Source organism: Condylura cristata, unplaced genomic scaffold, assembly GCF_000260355.1.
Source record: "Condylura cristata isolate star-nosed mole 26May11 unplaced genomic scaffold, ConCri1.0 scaffold00017, whole genome shotgun sequence".
NCBI classification, from domain to species: Eukaryota; Metazoa; Chordata; class Mammalia; order Eulipotyphla; family Talpidae; genus Condylura; species Condylura cristata.
The window spans coordinates 30,562,073-30,583,321 of record NW_004567118.1 but is presented as its reverse complement, the minus strand read 5'-3'; positions in this window follow the sequence as shown (position 1 = coordinate 30,583,321).

Genomic DNA, 21,249 nt, shown 5'->3' with positions numbered 1-21,249 from the left:
AGGCACTTGCCCTATTGAGAGCTTGGGTGGGTGTCCCCTGTTTGGAATGGGAGGTTTTACATTTTAAGATGTTGTGACCTCTACCCACTACGAGTCAATAACATCTCCCTCAAGTGTGACACTCACAGATGTCTCCAAACCTTGCCAAATGCCCCCTGGGAGGGGAGATCACACCCAACTGAAAACCACTTATTTCTGAGGGAGTAGCTGGATCCCATGAGCCCAGGGTTGACTAGGAGAAAATCACCTGGCATCTGTCTTGTCCCATCTCTCCGGGGTTATCATGCCCTGTCAAGCTCATCTTTATTCTACTCTCCTTGACCTTACACTCACAGACATCAGGAATCTCCACCCCACCCCTACCCTCATCATTTGCAGGAGCTGTATTCATTGCCCTGGCGTCAATGACAATGCTTCTAATCTTTCATCATCAGTTTGATTTGAGCTCAGTTTTTTAAATCACGCTAAGAAATATTTGTCTTTATCAGTATTTTCCAAGGCAAGTGATAGACAATCACTCTGATGGTCTTAATCAGTAATGAGAACGTTTTAGCCTATAAAGAAGAAGCCCACTGGTGGCAGAAGCTTCTGGTACTCAGTTTGGTCCCGGCTCCAGTGTCCTTTCTCAGACTTTGAGCTGGGTTGCTCTGCACACTCCTTCCTGGGACAGGTCGTATTTGAAGCCATGACTGTGGTCAAGGAAATGACTCAGCAATTGTTCATCCTATTCAAGGTGGTGGTGGGATTACACTGAGCAATTTGGGGCTAAGAGAGTCACGTGTCTAGTATGGTGGGGTGTTAACAGGGCACCCCAGTGTGAACTGGGCCACCTGTCTGTGGGGCCTCACCCACACACTTAAAATTTAGTTGTACTGCAGGCGCACAAAAGGGTCAATAACGGGTTTACTTACAAAAGGGGAAAAGAAAATGAAACAACTGGAACATCTTACCGGTTGGGCTGACTTGGCGCTCTGGTAACAAACTAACTGAAAGCCCCCAGTCCCACTGTCCGGAGAGCCGTTTCCCAAGCGAGAGATGCAGTGGCGCCTATTTATCCCCCAATGTCCCAGAATGCCTGCTTAGCTCTGCCCTTGGGCCCTCGCAGTTCTCTCCCTGGTACTGCTGGGAGTTGTAGTTTCCAATCCCTGGAGTAAGAGGTAGAGTCCAGAAAGCCGGAGTAGGGGGTGGGGTCCACAAGATCCTGCAGAGTTCCTTTAGGACATCCTTCTCCTTCATAGGGTCAGTGCCAGTCCACCCCCGGCCACTCTCCATGGGGGTGCAGGAGGGACACGGGGGCTGTGTACCATTGCTCCCATTACCTTCTATTGTCTTCAATTGCGATTATTGAATTTGGTTAAAATTCTCTTTTGACTTCTATTGAGTTGGTCTTCTGATGTTTATTCCTTGGATACCTCAATACATATGCAACATTAATAAATTTCAGGCCCTCCCTGATGGTACAGCAGGTTAAAGCACAGCACTAAGAAGCTAAAGCCACTTCAGCACAAGTTTGATCCCTGGCCAGGGGAGTGACTTCTCCTGACCTGCCCGCTGCTCCCCTCAGCAGTGTGCTTCGTCAGTCTCCCTGTACTGCTCCCCAATCTGTCTCTGGTGAAGAATCTCACCGCCCCTGCACCTCTGGTCTGTACTCCAGTACTGTATGCATAAATAAATCTTTAAAAATATATAAATAAATTTCATAATTTTAAAAGATCTTGGCTTTAGAGGAAGGATCCCACTTGAAGGTAGTATTTAATAGGGTATAGAATTCTGTCACTACCTGAAAGGTGTTTGGGTTTTTTTTTTGTTTTGTTTTGTTTTGTTTTTTCATGGTCATCCTAAGTGAGTTGGTCTACAGTTTTCTATTTTTATGGTAATTTTGATATCTTTGTTACACTATTTTATAAAAAGAATTTGGAAGCCATCCTTATTCATCTAGGTTCTAAAAGGATTTAAATAGTATCAGATTCATCTGTTACTTCACATTTCAAAGAACTTACCTTTGAGACCATCTGGAGCTAGTGCTTTCATGGAAAGGTTGCTTTTTATGACTTTCTCAATTTCTTCCATTGTTTTTAGTCTATTTAGGTATCTATCCCATATGGAGACAGTTTAGATCATTTATAGCTCCTGGGAAATACCTTGTTTCAATCATCTTCTTGAATTTATTCCCAATCCATTTTTTTTTTTGTTTCTAACGTAGTGTGCCTTAACTGTCTCCCAATGATTTATCAATTTTTGTATATTTTCCCACATCAATCTATTTATCATTTCTATCATTTCACTTTCTAATTCATTAATGCTTTTATTTTCTTGTTCCCCTGGGTTTATTTAGTTGAACTTTCCCTAACTTTTTTTACTTAGTTGCTTAATTCATTTGTTCTAATTCTTTCTTGTGGAGCAAGTGCCTAAGTCCTGGGGTCTGGCTGAGCAAACAAGACCTTTACTCATCAGACATCCCAGGAAGATGAGAGATGAAATATTACACCGAACATTTAAATGAGGTGGTCAAAAACTGGCTAAGTGAATGCTCTAAGGGCACAAGAGGACTGAACAGCAAGACTGAGCATACTGGGGCTGTATCAGTGACTTGTTCCCAATGGTAAAAGACCTCAGGAATGATAGTGTATGATAGCAGTGAACAGGTTACAAAAAAGCTTCCTTCTTGCTCTCACTCTTCTACCCATGAGTCTGGGGGAAGAAGCTATGTGTCACAAGGACACTCAGGCAGCCCCTTGGACAGGTCCATGGGGTTAGAAGCTGAGGCCTTCTGCTTCTAGCCATGGACATGCCCTTGGTCATGGATCTTCCCGCTTTTGTGGGTTGTGTGCCTTGAAGGGGATCCTGAGCCAGCACCTCCCAGTCACACCACTGCCACAAGAACTGTTAAGTGTAAATGATTGCAGCTTTAAGCTACCAAATTTGGGGGCTAATTTGTTCATTGACAGCCGATAGTTAATACATTGGCTTCCTTAAAAGTTTGATAACGGGGTTACTCCCTGTGGCAAAACAGTTTGAAGTCCAGCACTATGAAGCTAGCTACAGTCACTGCAGCTGCTACAGCACGAGTTCAGTCCCCAGTCAGGGAGTGACCCACATGGTACAGCAGACCTCCCCACACCCACCTGCTGCTCCCCTCGGCAGTGTATTTCAGTAAATCTGCCTATTCCAGTCCCTACTCTGTTTCTGGTGAATCCTCTCACCACCCCTGCACCTCTGGCCTGTACCCCAGTTCTATATGTATAGATAATTTTTTTTAAACGTTGATAAAATGTTGTTGAATTGTTGGTTTGTTGTTTAAGAATGAGGACATCTAAACTTGTGGGATGCTCTGACTATGTGGGCAGGACCTTCTTGAGGATGTGGCTTTATAATGCTAATGTAGAGAGGTGACCAAAATAATGGTCAGTCCCCAAATTATGGAGGAACTGGACTTTTCTCTGTGATCTTTCAGTATAACTTAAGAGAACACCATCTTTGTTAGTAGGTCTGGTTTGATAGCATATATCTGAAGAGATGTGAGACTCTTGGGGTAGTAAAATAATATACAATGGTCTAGACCAATATTACCTCAATAAAAAACAATACAATTAAAAATGCATAAAGAGTATGTGTAACGCATACACACCATTGTGTAATGAATTAACTGTGTGTTGATTGAAATATTACTCAGCTATAGAAAACGCAACAACATGGATGGACCTGGAGGTATTACGTTACATGAATTAAGTCAGATGGAGAAAGATAAACACTATATGCTTTCGCTCATATGCGATAGATAGACAACACTAATAAACAAGCAATGGAAACAAAAACAGACTCTTGAACTATGAGAATAAATTGGTGGTTACCAGAAAGGAAGGTGGAAGCAGGACAAGTAAATCCAGTAAGGGGGCTCAGTTGTTCAGCAAAGGATGACAATTAGCATTTTGGGGGTGAATAGAATGTCATATGTACAGATGTTGATTTATAATGATGTGTACATAAAGCCTATGTTACCAACCAATGTCGCTTCAATATTTTTTTAATTAATCATAAAAGACAGCATTGATTTATTCCCTCAGGGTAAAAAAAAGGGGGGCACAACCTGATCACCGGAAGATAGGAGGAGAAAAAGAGAGAGGAGGGCTACATGTGTGGGTGCTGAGCTCACCCCTACTTCCAGCCTGGTATCTCAGCTTGCTAGGGCTTCAGAATCGCAAGTCACCCTGCATCCTAAAAAGCAGGGAAAAGCCTCTGCACCTTTATCCTCCACTCTGACTTGGCATAATGCTCTCTCTACCCGGCACTGACAGTTACTGTGTGTTAGCTTCCATTTCTTGACACCTCCTGGCCACTGCTGGGCCTTCCCCGCCTGCTCTCTCGGCCATTGTCAGTGACGCTTGTCTTTTCTCTTGCTATCATCTTACCATTCTCTGGAAGAAGTTAGATAATGTCTAGTCGTTTGAACCACTAGTCCCTCCTTTAACTCTAATCTTTGAATTGTTTTATTTTTAATTCCCATCTTAAATACAATTTATCTTGCAATTTGTTTTTTTAAACCAAATAGATTTTAATGAGTAAATTTGTCTCATTTATTTTCTTTATATCATAAATACATCTGATCTAATTTTATCCTCCTTTTTGTTGCTTCAGATGCTTCCTTGATGCCCATTATTCCCTGCATAGAGTGTCTTGTTTGTTTTATTTCAGTATGAGTTTTCCTTCTTGTGAACTGGAAAGAACACAAATCTGTTCTAATTCTCTAGTGGCTGTCTTTATAATTTTACAAGTGACATTTAATCCTTGCTTCTTAGGTGTCCTGATGTTTTGTTCTAAAACAGGAATTGTCGTGCGTTCTCTGTAAAGGGTAGATAGTAAATATTTAGGTTTTGCGAGACATATGGTCTCTGTCACAACTACTCACTTCTGCTGTGGTGGCATGAATGCAGGCATAGACAATACAAGAATGTGCAGCATGACTGTTCCAGTAGAACTTTATTTATAAAAACAGGTGGTTAAGAAAAAAGAGAGCGCACAGGTGGCAAGTCGATCTGCCGTGGCCTACATTTGTTTACTTTTCTAAAAGATTTGAAAATGATCACATACTTCTCCTCATCTTCCTCTTTCCCTTTATAGAGTTGAGAAAACAATATCATTTTTTTAGTTGTTTTGGTGGGTCACTTTATCACATCAAAAAATATACTGATCTGTGAAAGACAATGTCAGGGAGACAAGACAGACAAGAGAAAATATTTGCAAAAGACACACTAATACATGATTTTGATCCAACTTACACCAAGAACTCTTAAAAGCTAATAAAAGAAAAGCTGAATCAAAAAATGGACCAAAGATCTTATCAGACAGCTCACCAAAAAAGGTATCCAGATGAAAAATAATCATATGAATAGATGATCCACATCCCATTTCTTCAGGGAGATGCAAATTAAAATGATGAGCTACGTACCTATCAGAATGACCAATATCCAGGATACTGACTGCACCAAAGGTCGGTTGTTGGAGACCAGCTCCAACTATTGAGGTGTCTGGAGGCAAGACAGGCAGGACCCTAGGTGGGAAGGCGTTGGCGAGTGGAGATTCCTAAAAAAGGGGAGAAGGAGAAAAAGAGTAAAGGGGAGCGAGGAAGACACGGGAGTCAGAGTTGGGTGCAAGTCTTCCTGCCCATCTTTTTGCAGGTCTTTATTTATACTGTGTAGCAAGATTTAGTTACAATAATGCATCGGGTAAGTTAATAAGAAATCGGCATAAAAGTTTTAAAGGAAAAGGGGAACAATGCATCCTCTTCCTGCTACTTTATGGCACACTATACTATACATCTTTGTGATAACTTTCATGTATATGGATGTTTAACTATGACTTTAAAGGATCAGGGTCTGGGAAAGGATGAGCTGTTAGCAAAGGATTTAGGAGTCCTAGTGAAGAGATAAATTGTGTTAGCAGAGTCGTTAGTGATAGCCTAAGGTGAAACTAATGGCTAACTTAAGGTTAGCAGAGAGTAGCTAGTGTTTGTTTTAGGAAGAGGTTAAATAAGACTAGCAGAGAGTAGTTAGTGATTGTTTTAGGAAAAGAGTAAATTAAGAAGTCATATAGTTATGCATTAAGCAAAACCTGTGTTGATAATGTTAGGAAATTATCCATGGGTCTTTATGCCCTGAGAGTTATCTTAAGAATCGCTTTTTGTCAAAAGACCAAAGAAGTTTTCCAGGAGTCTTGATGCTCCCGGGTCTTATTGCTCCAGGAGCTTGCCTTTTGTCTTCAGTCAAAGGAATTTCCTGCCCAGGAGCAGCTCAGCTTGTACTTTGCCCAGGCCAAAGTACTTCTAGCCAATTTAGAGCTAAGGCAAGCCAGTCACAAACTGATGTTGCTACAATATTTTTGATATTATGATTATACAAAAAAGGGAGGTCATAACATAAGTTAGCAGTGGAAATTCTGATTTTTCAGAGCTTTTCCCGAGCTACCCGGAATCTGTCAGACGATAGCTGTTGCATAGCTTGTGTCAGTCGGTGAGAATGTGGAGCAACAGGAACTCTCCTCCATTGTTGGTGGGAACACAGAATAGCACAGCAACTTTGGAAGAAAGTTAGGTGGTTTCTTATAAAAACTACCTTATTCTTGTCACACAGCCCTGATCCCAGATTGCATGCCCTCACTGAGGGCACAGCTCATATTGTCCTGGTCTTCCACCACAGAGGCCTGATAGATTTGTCCTTGTCAAGAAGAGATAACATGAGTCATTGTTTTCTTTTAACCTGGGTTTATTTGTACTTTACTAGTAGCATTTCTAGATATCACTAGTATCTAGGTATCACTAATATCTCCAACCTAAGTCAAAGAGAAAAGGCATAAAAAGAGATTTGAAATGCCTGCATGAAATATACAGAAAGGGGACCTTCACCAAGATTTTGGACTCTCACCCACTTCCCACACCCTCAGAAGTCCCTGCTTCATTTATTTCCTCTTTTATCTTTTTTCTTTCCTCTCCAGTTTTTCTCCCAGCAGGGAACAGCCAAGATGTAAGGAGGGACGGGCTGCCATAAATCGATAACACTAGGGAGATTATAGTGATGGTGCCGCTATGGATCTTGACGGTGATGCTAACATACACAAAGCACAGAACTGCACACACACCTGCACACACACACGCACCTCTGCAGGTATAATGAGGGAAATCTGAGTGAGCTCTACTGGTCTTACCAATGCGGCCCTCACGGCGCTGACACTACTGATGTTCTGTACAGTTGGGGGGGTGGAGTGAAGGATGCTCACGACTTACCTGTGTATTTCTTTGCCACTTCTTATAAATCTGTGGTTGCTTCAAACAAAATGTTTTTTAAGTTCAAGGAATTTAAATAAAGAAGAGAAAACCAGTTTAACAAGGGGACATTTTGAACAAGCTTGGAATTAAGCAGTGATGTAGAAAGATAGTTGGACCGTGTCTGGCTCAGATCCTGGGGTTATCAGGACATCAGCTTCCTGCGAGGCTGCAACAGAAATGGACCGTGAGGCTGTTTGCTATGGGGAGGACTCCTAGCTTCCAGTCCCTCCAGGGCCATGGTTAATTCAGAAGCCTGGCTGATCCCTCTGGCTGCGAGGCAGCACTTGGGGCAGACCCAGATAACGCTTTTGCTCCTTGGGTGACAGTGCAGGCCACAGTTATAGTGGGAGTCGGAGGCCATGCTGGGTCCAGAGCCCACCCAAGATATTCCAGGTTGAACTTTGTCCTGGGAATGACGGCCCCACACCAGCCCCTCCATGACTGTCTGGATTCCTCACTCCTGCAGGGCTCAGAGCACCTGGCTCAGCGTATGCACAACTCACTTTAACATCACCTTGGCGACACCAGTGGCACTGGCTGAGTAGGAAAGGAGAAACAGTCTGGAGGTCGGAGCGGACTCTGCAGAGAACACCGCACACAGGCACTAAGAGGCAGGCGCTGCAAGGAGGCCCGATCCTTGGGATTCCAGACTCCCCTGGCCCTGCATCCTGCACATAACTGGAACCCCCAATGACTGGTTCAGGGAAAGGTTAAATGAGGAGATGAAGTTAACATCCCTCTGCTTCTTTGTTCTTCTGCAAAATGAAGGGGGTGTTGCGATGAAATGATGAAGCAGCAAGAGAAGCTCTCTGCAGTGTGGTGTGTTCTGAAACAGAAGTCACACAGGACCCAGACTCAGAAGGGCTTCAGGAGGGGAGATGAAGCTGCTCCCAGCAAGGAGGCGTACAATGAGAAAAGCAAAAGACACACGCAGGGCACAGAAACAGCCACACAGGACAGGGTGCCAGCAGGTCAAAACCAGCAGTGGCTGGGGAAAATGGGGTTGGGGCGGTGGGGAGTGGAGGTGAGGGGGCACAATGCCTAGAAATCATTTTCTTCTGGACATATGTCTGCCCAAAACTGGATGCCATCCTTATACTGGTGATAGGAATAACTGACATGTATTGAACGCTTGCTTGGTGCTAGAGGCTGTGATGAGGCCTCGATCTGCACATTTCTCCTAGCCTTTCTCGGACTCACGCACCTTCATTCACTCACTTACACATTCACTCAGCAGATATTTATTAAGAGTCCACATCCTTTACAGATGATGACTGTGAGAAGACATGAAAATTCTAACATGACGTTTAATGGAGAAAAGGGTAACTACTCAAATTTACAAAGCGAATATGACAAAAAAATACAGTGAGAGACTGAACAATGAAACAGAAGCCCTTCCACCCTCAAACTTATCTTCAGTGACTACAGAAAGACAAAACCAAAAGAAGGAAAATACATGGTGGTAATAAATGCATGATGGAGAAAAAACTAAGCGAGGAAGGGGTTAAGGAATAAAGGAGCTCACAGCACTGTTATGTATGGTAGAGAGGAAAGTGCTCAGTTGAGCAACCTGAAGTATGAGAAGTATGAGGGAGGAGGATTCCAGGCAGAGGCACAGGGAGCTTGGGGCAGGTGCGAGCCTGGCAGGGTCCGATCACAGCGAGGAAAGTGGATGACTGAGCAGAGGGCAGAGGGCAGGCCCCATGTGGGAGACTCCAGCCAGGCAGGACTGTGGAGATCCTTCCAGATACAGTAAGGACTTTGGCTTCTCCTCAGAGAGATGAAGAACACTGAGCATTCCCATCACGATGTCTGCTGCGCAGGGTGGGGGGCGGGAGTAGGGATGTGTGGAGCACTACAGGTAGGCTTGCACAAAAGCAGAGAGACCAGCAGTCTGGAGATGGTTTAATAGTCCAGGAAAAAGGTAATGGTGGTTCTGACTGGGGTGGAGGCAGTGGGCTGGCAGAACTCGGTCCCTACCTGATCTATTTTGGAAAAAAAAAAAAAAGAGCCTGCAGGTTGCTGATAGGTTAGGACAGGAAGAGAAGACAGGTTGGTGTTCTTACTATTGCAAGGACAGGTAGACTGACATTCCCGGAAACTGGGGAGATGGCAGGAGGAACAGGGAGAGTATTTGGAGCTCAGCTTGCATGGCCTAACTTCTGTCCACGGATGCTGAGAGCACCCTTGGGGTTCAGAAAAGAACTGCATCAGAGAAGTGGGCTGCTTCACTAGCCTGCAGATGGCACTCAAAGCCGAGAGACCAAAAAGGTGCCCTCGTGAGACCCATGAGGGCAAGTATAGAAGAAAAGACAGGAGGGCCAGAGGCCTGAGGCCCGTGTCCTAGTGATCCGTTCAGAGCCAGCAACACAGAGGTTTGGCCCATGATCCTTGGAAAAGACGCCCTGCAGGTGTGGTTGCGTGAAGACTCTGGAGCGGGAGAGAGGACTCTGGATTATTCAGGTGGGCCCTAAATGCCAAAGGGTCCTCACAAGAGACAAACACAGGGAAGTTGAACAGCCAGAAAGAGCAAGACCGCTTGAGCAAGGGGCAGGCGGGACACAAGCCAAGGGAGGTGGGCAGCCACAGGAGCTAGGAATTTGTTAGAGCAGCCACAGAAATTAACACACAGGCATTCAGGGGCTCATGGAGAGAGCAGGTGTTAAGGTAGGTGTGCTACCTATTTGTAGATGAGGAAGCCAAGGCATCTTACATTCCCCCGAATCCCATAGCAGGCAAGATGTAAGACCCTGCCAGGTTCTGAAGTTGCACTCTTATGCACTATCTGACACTCCTCTGTCCATAGATATCCAAGGTCCAGTGCAGGGAGTGACCAACCCCACTCCCAGCACTTAGGCAGCCCACTCAGAACATTCTTGCCAGCTCTCACCTGGATGATGGCAGCTGCTGAGGAAGCCATGAGGCCCACATGGGGCTCCAGTGGGCACCCAGTCACCCCCTGGACAGCAAAGGTGCCCGGGAAGTGTTCTGACCCATCAAGCATCTCATTGACATTTTTCTCAAAAATGTGACCCCCACACATGTCCATCACAGCCTTGGTGATAGTAGCCTAAAAGAAGAACATTTTTGTTGGCCATGGTATGAGTGTGGTTAACTACATGATAATATATCAGTAGGTGGGTGAGTGCCTCCTTTCCAGACCATGCCGCACAATTCTGAGATAACATTGAGTGGAAAGGGGGTAAAAAGGTATTCAAATTTAGAAGTTAAACAGAAAAAAAAAAGATAAGGGAATAGACCAAAATATAAATGATAATTGGCTTTAAAATGGGAAGCTTGATGATTCTTTTTCCCTAGTAAACAAAAAAAAAAAATTAGTGATATTATATTACTTTCATGATCAGTTTTATATCTATAAGAAGGGATATTTTTAGTCCAATAACTTATTTATAAGAGCCAAACAGCATGATAAAGACTCTCATGACTACATCCCATAAATGATTCAGGCCCCGGGAGTGCTTATTCTGGAGACAGGCAGACTGAGGGGTCTTGCCCACCATCCTCCAGCATTTGAGCCCTGTCATTTGTGAGAAAAATTAGTGTGATGGCAGAGAGCAGAATGAAGACTAATGGGGACATTTCTTTCTGTTCTGCATAAGTGAAGTCTCTCAAGGAGTAAAACTTCCCGTAAAAGACTGAGCTAACTCTGAGGTGGGGCGCACCCTGGGGTGGGAGAGAGTCAGGCTGAAGTCAGAGCTGTGATTGTCTGACATTCATTCAAAAGGAGGTTGAAAGAAGGTGGAAGAAAATCGAGATGTGGCAGAAGCAGATTCAGCAAGTGATGGGGGCATCGGAAGCCTCAGTGGCCCCAGGGGCCTCCCTTAAAGTTCCTCCAGCCTCTGAACCCTCATCCCTAGTGGATTCCACTAAAGAAAGCCACATCTGGAGAAAATCCCAGCAGGTGTTGTAAGTGCCACAGACAGTGAGAGCCAGGGAACTCCAGAGGTCATTCAGGATCATGCCCTCAGGTGACTAAGGAGGAAAGGGAGGGCAGAGACAGTGACGTGTGCCTGGGGCTCAGGGCAGGCACCCTTGGGTGAGCCGGCTCCCAGACCCCCACCCAGAACAACAGACTCCAGCAGCCTGGGAGTGCTACCTGCTGTTTCTGTTTCCCTCCAGGTACGAGGGCAAATTCAGCAAAAGCTATGTCCCTGCCTGGAGAAAGAGGACAGAAAACATCAAGAGTCAGAATAGGAAGGTGACAGCTATTCCAATTTGACCTGCTCACCCCACTCTGTAACACACACACACACACACACACACACACACACACAATTGTTTGGTTTTATTCCTGGGAAGAAATTAATGACCCCTGGGCTGCCCATTGTTCTTGTAGTCTGGCGACAAAATGCACAAGTGATCACCCTGCTTCATAAAAAAACAATATTTGATTGAAGGTGATATTTGTTTGGAAATAATGAAATGTCTATCGGAACCCAGGCACCACACCGCCCCAAGGTGAGAGTGGAACGCACCCCACTTCATATTTCATTTCAGGGAAATGCCCTCCTGTAATGAAAACAATTGTGTCCGTGCAGTCTGACTCAGCCAGAGAGCCGGCACATTTCCCGAGGAAGCCCAGGGAAGAGCTGCTCAATGAAACCCATCAGGCTCACTGCATTCTTGAAGCGCTTTCTGTGTTCATTTATCCTGGACCTGGGAGTGATTATGTCAGGGTCTTTTCCCAAGGACTCTGGGAAATCAAACAATTTTCCATCCCAATTCTCTTTTATGAAAGGCTTTGGTTTCTTCAAATGTGTGTTTGCTGTTTATTTCAGCTCCCGGGCACCCCACGGGACAACCTGGATGAGCTTGTCATTGGCAACAAGAGTCTGAGGGTTCAGCTGCTCCCCTTGCGTGGGGCCCCAGCTTCTCGCGCTGGGGACACAGGGACAATGACGCGGGGATGTACTCGGGGCTGACTGAGTGTCATGGTCACAGCTGATTCCCAGCCTTCAAGTCCAAAAAACAGTTACACTAGTGGCTTTGGGGGATGAGACATTCTCCCCAGACCAAAAGGCGAAAGAGTCCTCAAAATTACTTCACACTTTATTTGCATGAAGTAAAACAGCAGGGGGGGCTTTGTCCACCGCTCCCCAAGACAGCACATTTTGCAAAACTACACTAGGACGTCACAACCAGGACACTGATTTGCTAAACCCACGCATCCTGCTCCCAGTGTCTCCGGGTCACTGAAGCTCGTGTTTCACACGTCCTCACAGCGCTGTCTCCGTGTGGGGAGACACATTAGTGGTGCCGCTTGCAACACCTTGCATGAAACTCCACACTCAAGATGCCACACCACCAGCACCTTCCCCCTGGCTGCCTTTTTAGAACCATGCTCACCTCCTCCTGCCCACCAGCCCTAACTCCTGGCAACCCCTCATCTGTTCTCCGTATTTTGAATTTTGTCATTTCAAAATATTACATCAGTGAAATCACATATATGTCATTTGGGGAGCTGGCTTTTTTCATTCCCCATAATCCTCCTAAGATCCATCCGAATTGCTCAAAGGCTTCAGCCACCTGGTCTTTTTTGTTGCTCAGTAGTGTTCCATGGTGTGGAAGCACCAGCTTGTAAACCATTACCTGGTAGAGGACATCTGGGCTGTTTCCGGTCTTTAACTCTATTACAAATAAAGCAGCCATGAAAATTTGTATGCAGATTCTTGTGTGAACGTAGTTTTCCTGTTTGGGAGGTGACAAACACTCAAGGGAGCAATTTGCTGGCTGGTATGGCTGTTGCATGGCTCATGGAGGGAACAAGCAAACAATTTCACAGAGTGGTCTCACTATTGTCTATCCTCATAGATCACAGGGTGTCCCAGCTTCATCACATCCTTACCAGCATTTGGTGCTGTCGCGTTTTGTATTTTCTTTTTAATTTGAATCATTCCAATAGGTATGTAGTGATATCTCATTGTGTTTTTTTAAAAAAGATTTATTTATTCATACATACAGAATTGGGGTGCAGGTCAGAGGTGCAGGGCAGTGAGAGGCTTCCCCAGAGACAGAGTGGGGAGCAGAACAGGCAGATCTAGGAAGTACACTGCTGAGGGGAGCAGTGGTTGGGTCAGAAGAGGTCTGCCCAGCTATGTGGGTCACCTCCGGGGCCGGGGATCGAACTCCCACTGAAGCAGCTATGTCTTGTTTGCAGTGCTGCACCCTAACCTGTTGCACCACCAGGGAGGCCCTCATTTTGGTTTTAATTGTATATCCCTACTAGCTCGTGATGCTAAGCACCATTCTGGGGGTTTCTTTTCCATCTGTACATCTTCTGTTCAGAAAGGTCTGTTCATTTCTTTAGCCTACTTTCTAACTGGAGTGTTTATTTTCACTCTTGCTCTTTGTTCTTCATACTCTTGACTCCACAAGGCAAATTCCCTTATAAACCACTGGCTGACCTTGCTTCATGGGCAACTGTGCTAAGGGAGAGAAAGGCAGGGAATCTGCAGGAACAGCCGCTCGTCTTTCCCTGTGTTCTGCCCATGTGGGGACAGTGCCCTGGTGAGCGTCAGGGGTCCTCATCCCAGCTCTGCCTTGGCGCCACTGCCCTATCGGGGCCCTCTGTCCCCCTCTAGCCCCCTCTGGCCTTTATTAGTCCATCTATAAAATGAGAACACTGGACTTGATCTCTGCTGTCCCAGTCTGGTTTTCTCCCATCCATGTCTCTGGGTTTGTTGCACCATCAACATTTCTGCAAAGAAAGTGCTTTGGGCACTTGCTGTTCATGGCCTCCCAGCACAGTTCTCCCTGCCTACAGTTAACAATGTGGGATTTCCAGCCAGGCACCTACTGCCCTCCACACCTCCTGATGCCATCCCTCAATTCCGTGCCCTGCCCTCATAGCCATGTGACCAACCCTAAACTCATCCCCAGGTCATGGCCCCCTGGAGATTTGGTCATCAAAGTTGCTCCAACCAGCTGAACTCTGAGATTTTTGTTTGCTGCTTGGGGCCAAAGTGCCCACTTCCCCAGGGAACATAGCAATAAGCACACAGTCTCGCAGACTGCAGGTGCCCCGGAACCCAGTGTGGAGACGCCCTCTGGAGAAAGGAGCCATCACCGAGTAGGTACAAGTGACAGATAAAACCAAGCTGGATCTGGTCACATCATCATCTGAAGACGCAGGACCAAGGCCCACAGGAAGACATTCTCAATCACAAGCCATAGCATTCTCTTTAGCCAGTGGGTCTTGTTACTTGCATACAAAAGAAGTCCTAGTGTGTTCAGAGGCCATCCAGAAACCCTGACAATTTGGAGTAATTCAGGGACGACTTCCAGTTTCCTGGCAGAGGGCTGCGTTTGAAAGCACCACTGAGTGTGTTCATAAGGTAGGCAGTGCTGTCCTCTCCCTCCTGTTTTTTGAAGCTTTCTCAAGGTGTAGTTGATTTCTCAAGGTGTAAACATTGCATGAATTTAATGCATACGTTTTGATGGATTTGGACCTATGCATGCATTTGGGCTACTTTTTACTGCAATCCAGATATCGAACATATCTATAACTTCCCAGAATATCCTGTGTGCTGTTGTCTGCTTTTGAGTTTCCAAGATGTGGGGGCTTGGGGTTATTGTGGTGGGAAGAGCCATTCACATGCCATCTATAACAACTGATTTTGAAGTCCACAATGCCGTGTTGTTAACACACCAGCAGTCCCTTCGCAAAGGTTGAGGTCGACCCCATGGCTATGCCCTCATTAGTGCCATGTTTCAAACTCCAAACCAACTGGTAGGTCACTTCTGAGGTCAGCTCATAGCATTCGAGATCTATGTATCTGTTGCCCAATTACACTTCTAAAGGGAGGACTTCCTTTAAAAAAATAGACCAAGATTCCTGAGACTGGAGCTTCTTCAGATTCATTATCAAATCCCTCCCCGGACTTCCAACAGTGGTCAGGAGCATTTTTAATCCAATGGAATGAGCCCTTTCTCCTCACACTGGCCCTGAACCATTGCAGTCAAAACCAGTGAGGGGAAATAGCACCTATTTCAATTTCAGGTTCACCAATGGTTGGACTTCACAGTCAAGGAAACTATGTGCCAGGCCCTGGGCAAAGTAAAGAGGATTTAGAAAGGAAACCAGCAGAGCGCCTGCTTTTGTGGAGCTTAAAATCCAGAGGGAAATTGACAGGCATAAAGGAGATAAGATCCTGGATGGTAGATGCTGTAGAATACAAAGCAAAGGTCTCCAACTCAGTCTTGGAAGATCCAGGAAGGCTTCCTGGAAGAAATGGCATCTAAGATGAGATTTGAAGGATAACAAAGAATTAAGCAGATGATGAGGAAGGAGAGGGGGAAAAAATGTTCCACTAAATGCCCCCCAGGACAGAGGCAGCTGATTCAAACTGGGAACTTCAGGTGTCTGATTCTTACTGGGCAAAGGGTGGCAATGACGGAGAAATAAGAGATTAGAATTGCCAGGTGAGAGGAAAGCAGGAGTACCACAGTATGGAGAGGCTCTTTGGGTATCATCAAGGAACTGATGAGGGCAGACAGCTGAGGAATAACAGCAGGTTTGCCCTTGGCCACTGGGAGTGGATGTGAAGAGGGATTTTCCATGGGTTCCCGGGGTCCAGTGTAGTCAAGCTCAGCTTCCATCCTGTGGTGTGCTCTGGCCCTTCTCCATTAATCCCTTTGCCTTCTGGAAAGTCAGTGTCAGCACCCTCCAGGGGTGTGGCAGAGAGTGCAGGAGAAAGGATGCTGAAGGAACAGGGAGCCACACTGGGTGATGGGAAGGTCAGCAGGAAGGGAGAGAGCAGAGAGGGACCCAGCCCAGGCCTGTCTCCAACTTGTCCCCTAGACACATCAGCTCTTGCTCCTGAGGAGAAAGGTAAAATTGGGGAGCTAATGCAGCCAGACACACTCAGGGACTCACAAAGACACTGGGCCAACTTTTTCCTTCAGGTGATTTGGCAGAAGTAGAGGAAGAACTTGGGGCCTTCAGTGCGATCCCACTCTAGAAGGTGACATTGAACAAAACCCTTCTCCACATTGAGATCCTGTAAGGTACAGGGGGCTGAGGCTGGGTCTTGTAACTCTTTCTGGAGGGGGCAGGACCTCACCCCTCTGGAAGAAGAGATGGGGTTAGCTGGGAATCACGGTGGCCCCTACGTAGTGAGGTGTCAGTGACAGCAGTGGTCCTCCAGGCTGTGATTTCAGGATTCACACACCCCAGGGTTAATTATGTAAGTTCTACTGTGCTCCCATCTCACGTGGCAGAGATTTTCTGGCTGATGGGGCTTGCTCAGACACAGCAGACGGTGACAAGGCATATCTAAGGGCACCAGAGGACACACCAGGGGCTGCCTGAGTTCCAGCAATTCAGGGAGCTGGGACACTCTGTCCCCATCACAGGCAGGCTTTGCTGAGCTCCAGATGACTCTGGATGGGCTTCCAGATGCCAAAGAAGAAAGAGTCTAGAACTTTCATTTTTAGGTCACAGGTCCTGTTGCAAAAACTGAACTTCATAGGCACAAATGCAAGCTTACACCCTCATTCACAGAAGCCAAGCTCTCACTCTTTCAGAGTCTCCCCTCAACGTTCATGCCAGTGCTATGACTCCCTTGGGACCCCCCCCCAACCTTCATTTATTTCCCCACACATGTCATGGAGAGAGGGGAAACATACCGATGGAAAGGAAGTGGTGAGAGAAACAGAGAAAGGAGAGGGAAAAATGGGTGGTTCCCCCCTCCCCGCCCCAAGATCACCCAGTTCCCTGTCAGGGTGAGGGGTTGGAAATAGACATGAATTATTTGGGTATATAGAAATAGCCAGATGTCTAGTGTTGTCTAGACAACTTACCTAGATACTTCCCTTCAGGATAAATGGTCCTCACAGACATGAATCCAGGTCTCAGACATCTCACTGAAGGCTGGTGACTTGAAGATTGAGAGTGGATGGCAGGATGGCAGGATGGTAGGTTGCTGTCTGTGGATGGCCACTATCACCATCTCCTCCAGCACCCTCCCCACCTCCCCCACCCCACACACAGCCTCTTCTTAGTTCAGGGAATGGGGGTGGTGACCGACGACACTGAGCTCTATGTTCTTTCTTCTTTAAAGACACTAATCCAGGCCCTCCCTGGTGGCGCAGCGGGTTAAAGCGCAGCACTGAGAAGCTAAAGCCACTTCCGCATGAGTTTGATTCCTGCCTGCCCCGGAGGTGACCACATGGTGCAGCAGACCTCTCCTGACCCGCCCGCTGCTCCCCTCAGCAGTGTACTTCGTAGATCTGCCTGTTCTGCTCCCCACTCTGTCTCTGGTGAAGCCTCTCACCGCCCCTGAGACTCTGGCCTGTACCCCAGTTCTATATGCACAAATAAATGAATCTTAAAAAAAAAAAAAAAAAGACACTAATCCAGTTGGATCAAGGAGCCACCCTTAAGATGTCATTTAACCCTAATTACCTCCTTAGAGTTTCTACCTCCATACACCGCTGTGCTGAGCCATGTTAGGGCTTCAACAGGTGAATTAGGAGGAACACAGACACTTAGGTGATGACATCCAGCTGGGCTGGTGGTGAAATTAGCCATGTCCATAGGCCGCTTGCCACACCCCCACTCCAGCCTGCCTTGATCATTCTAGAAAACAAGACGTGTTTCCTCACTGCAGGGAAACGCGTAATATTGAAATTGCTCCCCTAATCTTTATGCGATTGCCTTCTCCCTGATAGAAATATTGCCTCTTGCTGAGTATTTATTGTCTGCTTCTCTCCAAAGTATTGACTTTATGTAACAGTTTGATATACATCAAATCCTTTACGGATTTAATAAACTCCTCTGGTCAGCCTTCTGTTGTGAACACAATGAGATTTATGGTCGTCTTGGTGTAAAACCCTTTTTCCTTGAAATTTTCTACTTCCAGATATCAAAAGATAAGAAGGGAAGCATTTATCATCTTGGAAATCGTACCCCATGTCTTCCTGCTGGGTATTAGTCAGAAATGACTAGTGGTTAAAGGACTAAAATATGACAAATGCTTGACTGTCAAACAGCTGAGGCTGGGAGAAAAGCGAATTTCAAAAAAAAATTCCTCCTCTTCCCCTCAAAAAGGATTTTTCTTCACAATTAATCACAAGACCACTTGGGGCAGAGAACAGCCTAATTTGAGTTGGATGCATAAGCTTGAGAGGACTCAGCTGAAAGGTTAGCAAGTTGAGTCAACTGGGGACACATTTAACAAGTGTCTGTTTTGTCCCAGGTGAGGGTTTCACACCTGCAGACAGAGACGAGAATGCTGATGGTGGGGGTGCAGGAGGCAGGAAGTCATCTGTGCGTGAATTACCTCTTCTTCCTGAAGCTCCAGCTCCTTCTACATCCATCTCTGATGCTCTTAGCCCAGGTCCAGGCAACCTCAGCAATATTGCTGGTTCTGTTCCAGGCCACCACAACAGTCAATATCACAATAGAATTCCATGATTTTTTGTTTTCCCAGTGCCTATGAGAGTTATATGTACATTATGTCAATCTATGAAGTATACGTTATGCTAAATAGCATCTTGTTTAAAAATTAATGTACATACCTTCTTTTAAAATATTGTTTTAAAATGTTAAGCAACATTTCAGCTTTCAGCAAATTGCAATTTTTTCCCACAAACCTTCATTTTGTAAAAGAAAAAATATCTACAATGTATAATAAAGCAAAGCGTATTAAAATGAGCTGTGCCTGTATATAATTACCTGCTTATAGCTGCCTGTCTCTTAGGCTGAACTGGAGCAAATCAACCAATCTCTGTAGTGCCTAGAGAAGGCAGAATGGAAGGGCTGCTTGCCAAAAGGCAGGAAGGGAGGGAGGGAGGAGGGAGGGAAGGAGAGAGGGAGGAGGGGAGGAAGGAGGGAGGGAAGATCTGGCCTAGATGGTTTGGGAGAGATAAGGACAAGGAGAGGAAGCTTGAACAGGAAGAATACCTGGGTGTTCATAATTCTCCTTGATCTCAAAAGAAACTTTTTAGAAGGAAACATAACCATAATGAGCAGCTAGACAGGATCAAGAGGGAAAAGCCTCTTAAATGTTCTAGGTGCTTCTCTGAAGAACTTATGGGAAAGTAGAGAAGAAATAGGAAAGAGATTTATTGTGTCTCAGAGCCTCCCGTTAAAATTAAATGCGGTGAGAAAAGTGGGTTTCTACATTTAATTGTCTTTCTCACAGTAACTGTGCGTCAGTCTTTTCTAAGAGCCTATTAATTCTGTAATTTAGTGCGGCCTGAGCTGAGGGATCGACAGCCAGGGTGGTTTTTTTTTTTTTTTTTTCTCTCCTCATTGACTACCTGTCATCTGGCATGAATATTAGGGTGGCTTTCTCCCTGAACATTCTAAATACCCCCAAATTAGAAAGTTTTTGTAGTCAGTTTAAGAAAAAGAAAAAACTGCTTGCACATCAGTTAGCAAAAATGGGGTCCATGACACTGTATGTTATGATTTTAATTACAGCTAAAAATACCCTGGCTCATCCCAGAGGCCCGTGGAAGCCAAGTCCTGGACAGAGAGATGACTCAAGAGGTGCTGCCTTGCGGCTGAAGCTGCTTTTAAATAAAAAAGTGATTTATTCACGTGGTCCCCAAACCTGCTGAGCCATGCACCTGTGTGCATTTGATAAATGGCCGGGTCTGCCTTGTCCCAGCTTTCTCCCTCTCAAAGGCACCCTGAGTCTAATGAGGACCCCCAGCTGGCCAGGTGTCTTCAGAGGAGGCTTGATCTGAGGCCCCAGGCTGCTGGTGGGAGACCAACAGGGACCCAGCAGCAGGCGAGCCGTGGTGAACTTGTGCCGCTATTTTCCTGCTCTCGGAGGCCTTCCCTGCTCTCTTGCCCACTTCTCTCCACAATAGCCCAAGCTCAGGGGTCCAAGGTGGGGAAGAACACACTGTTGCAGAAGGCCAGAGGCCATGAACTCACCATATTGTTGGGGTTTGGGGACTGTCTAGCCCAAATTCTGAGCCTTGGCTTCATTCATACATTCATTCATTCATTTCATTCATTCACCACATATTTACCATGAACAGCATGTGTAAGTCCTGAGGCTGGGTCCTAAAAACATCTTGAAGCAGGGCCTCCCTGGTGGCACAAGGGATTAAAGCGCAACACTGTGAAAGCTCTCTGCAGCCACTGCAGCACCAGTTCTATCCCCGGTCAGGGAGGTGACATACACAGTATGCAGCAGACCTCCCTGTCTCAACCACTGCTCCCCTCAGCTATGTATTTCAGCTGTTCTGCCTGTTCTGCTCCCCACTCTGTCTCTGGTGAATCCTCTCACTACACCCCAGCTCTTGTATATAAATATAAATAAATCTTCTTTAAAAAAAAAAAATCTTGAAGCACCAGGCCGGCATGTGTTCTCCTGAAGGTGGGGCAGGGAGCTGGGAAAAGCATGTGTGATGAGCCCAGACCATAAAAAATATTTCATGTCCGGGCAAAGGCTGGGAGCAGCCTGAGTCAGGTGCTCAGTGGCGGGAGACAGAGTGAGCTGGGAAGATAGGGAAGGCTACGGACCCAGGTCCCAAAGGCTTTGTGTCCCACGCTAAGGTATTATTTTTCTGAGAATAACAAGGTGGCCACTATTTACTGTGTAGTTAAATAATTTGTGGGGATTTTGTCATTTTTGTGGGGAACATTTTCTGAGTACCCATACAGTAAAAGCATCTGAAACAGTGAATTTCTTCTCGTAAGCACCTCGCTCTGTAATGTTTGCTTTCTGATTATGATAGCAATATACTTATTAGGGAAAAATCATATACAAAAGGCTAAAAATTACTCATAATCCAGATGCATTTTTTAAGTCTATTTAATTAAAATGAAAACTCTCTCCCATCACCCCCCACACCACCCTCTCCCCTGTCCTTGGCCCTGCAGTGAACAGCTCTTGGGCTATGATTTCAGTATGATTCTCAAGTCAGACCCCAGCCACACATTTTTTTTT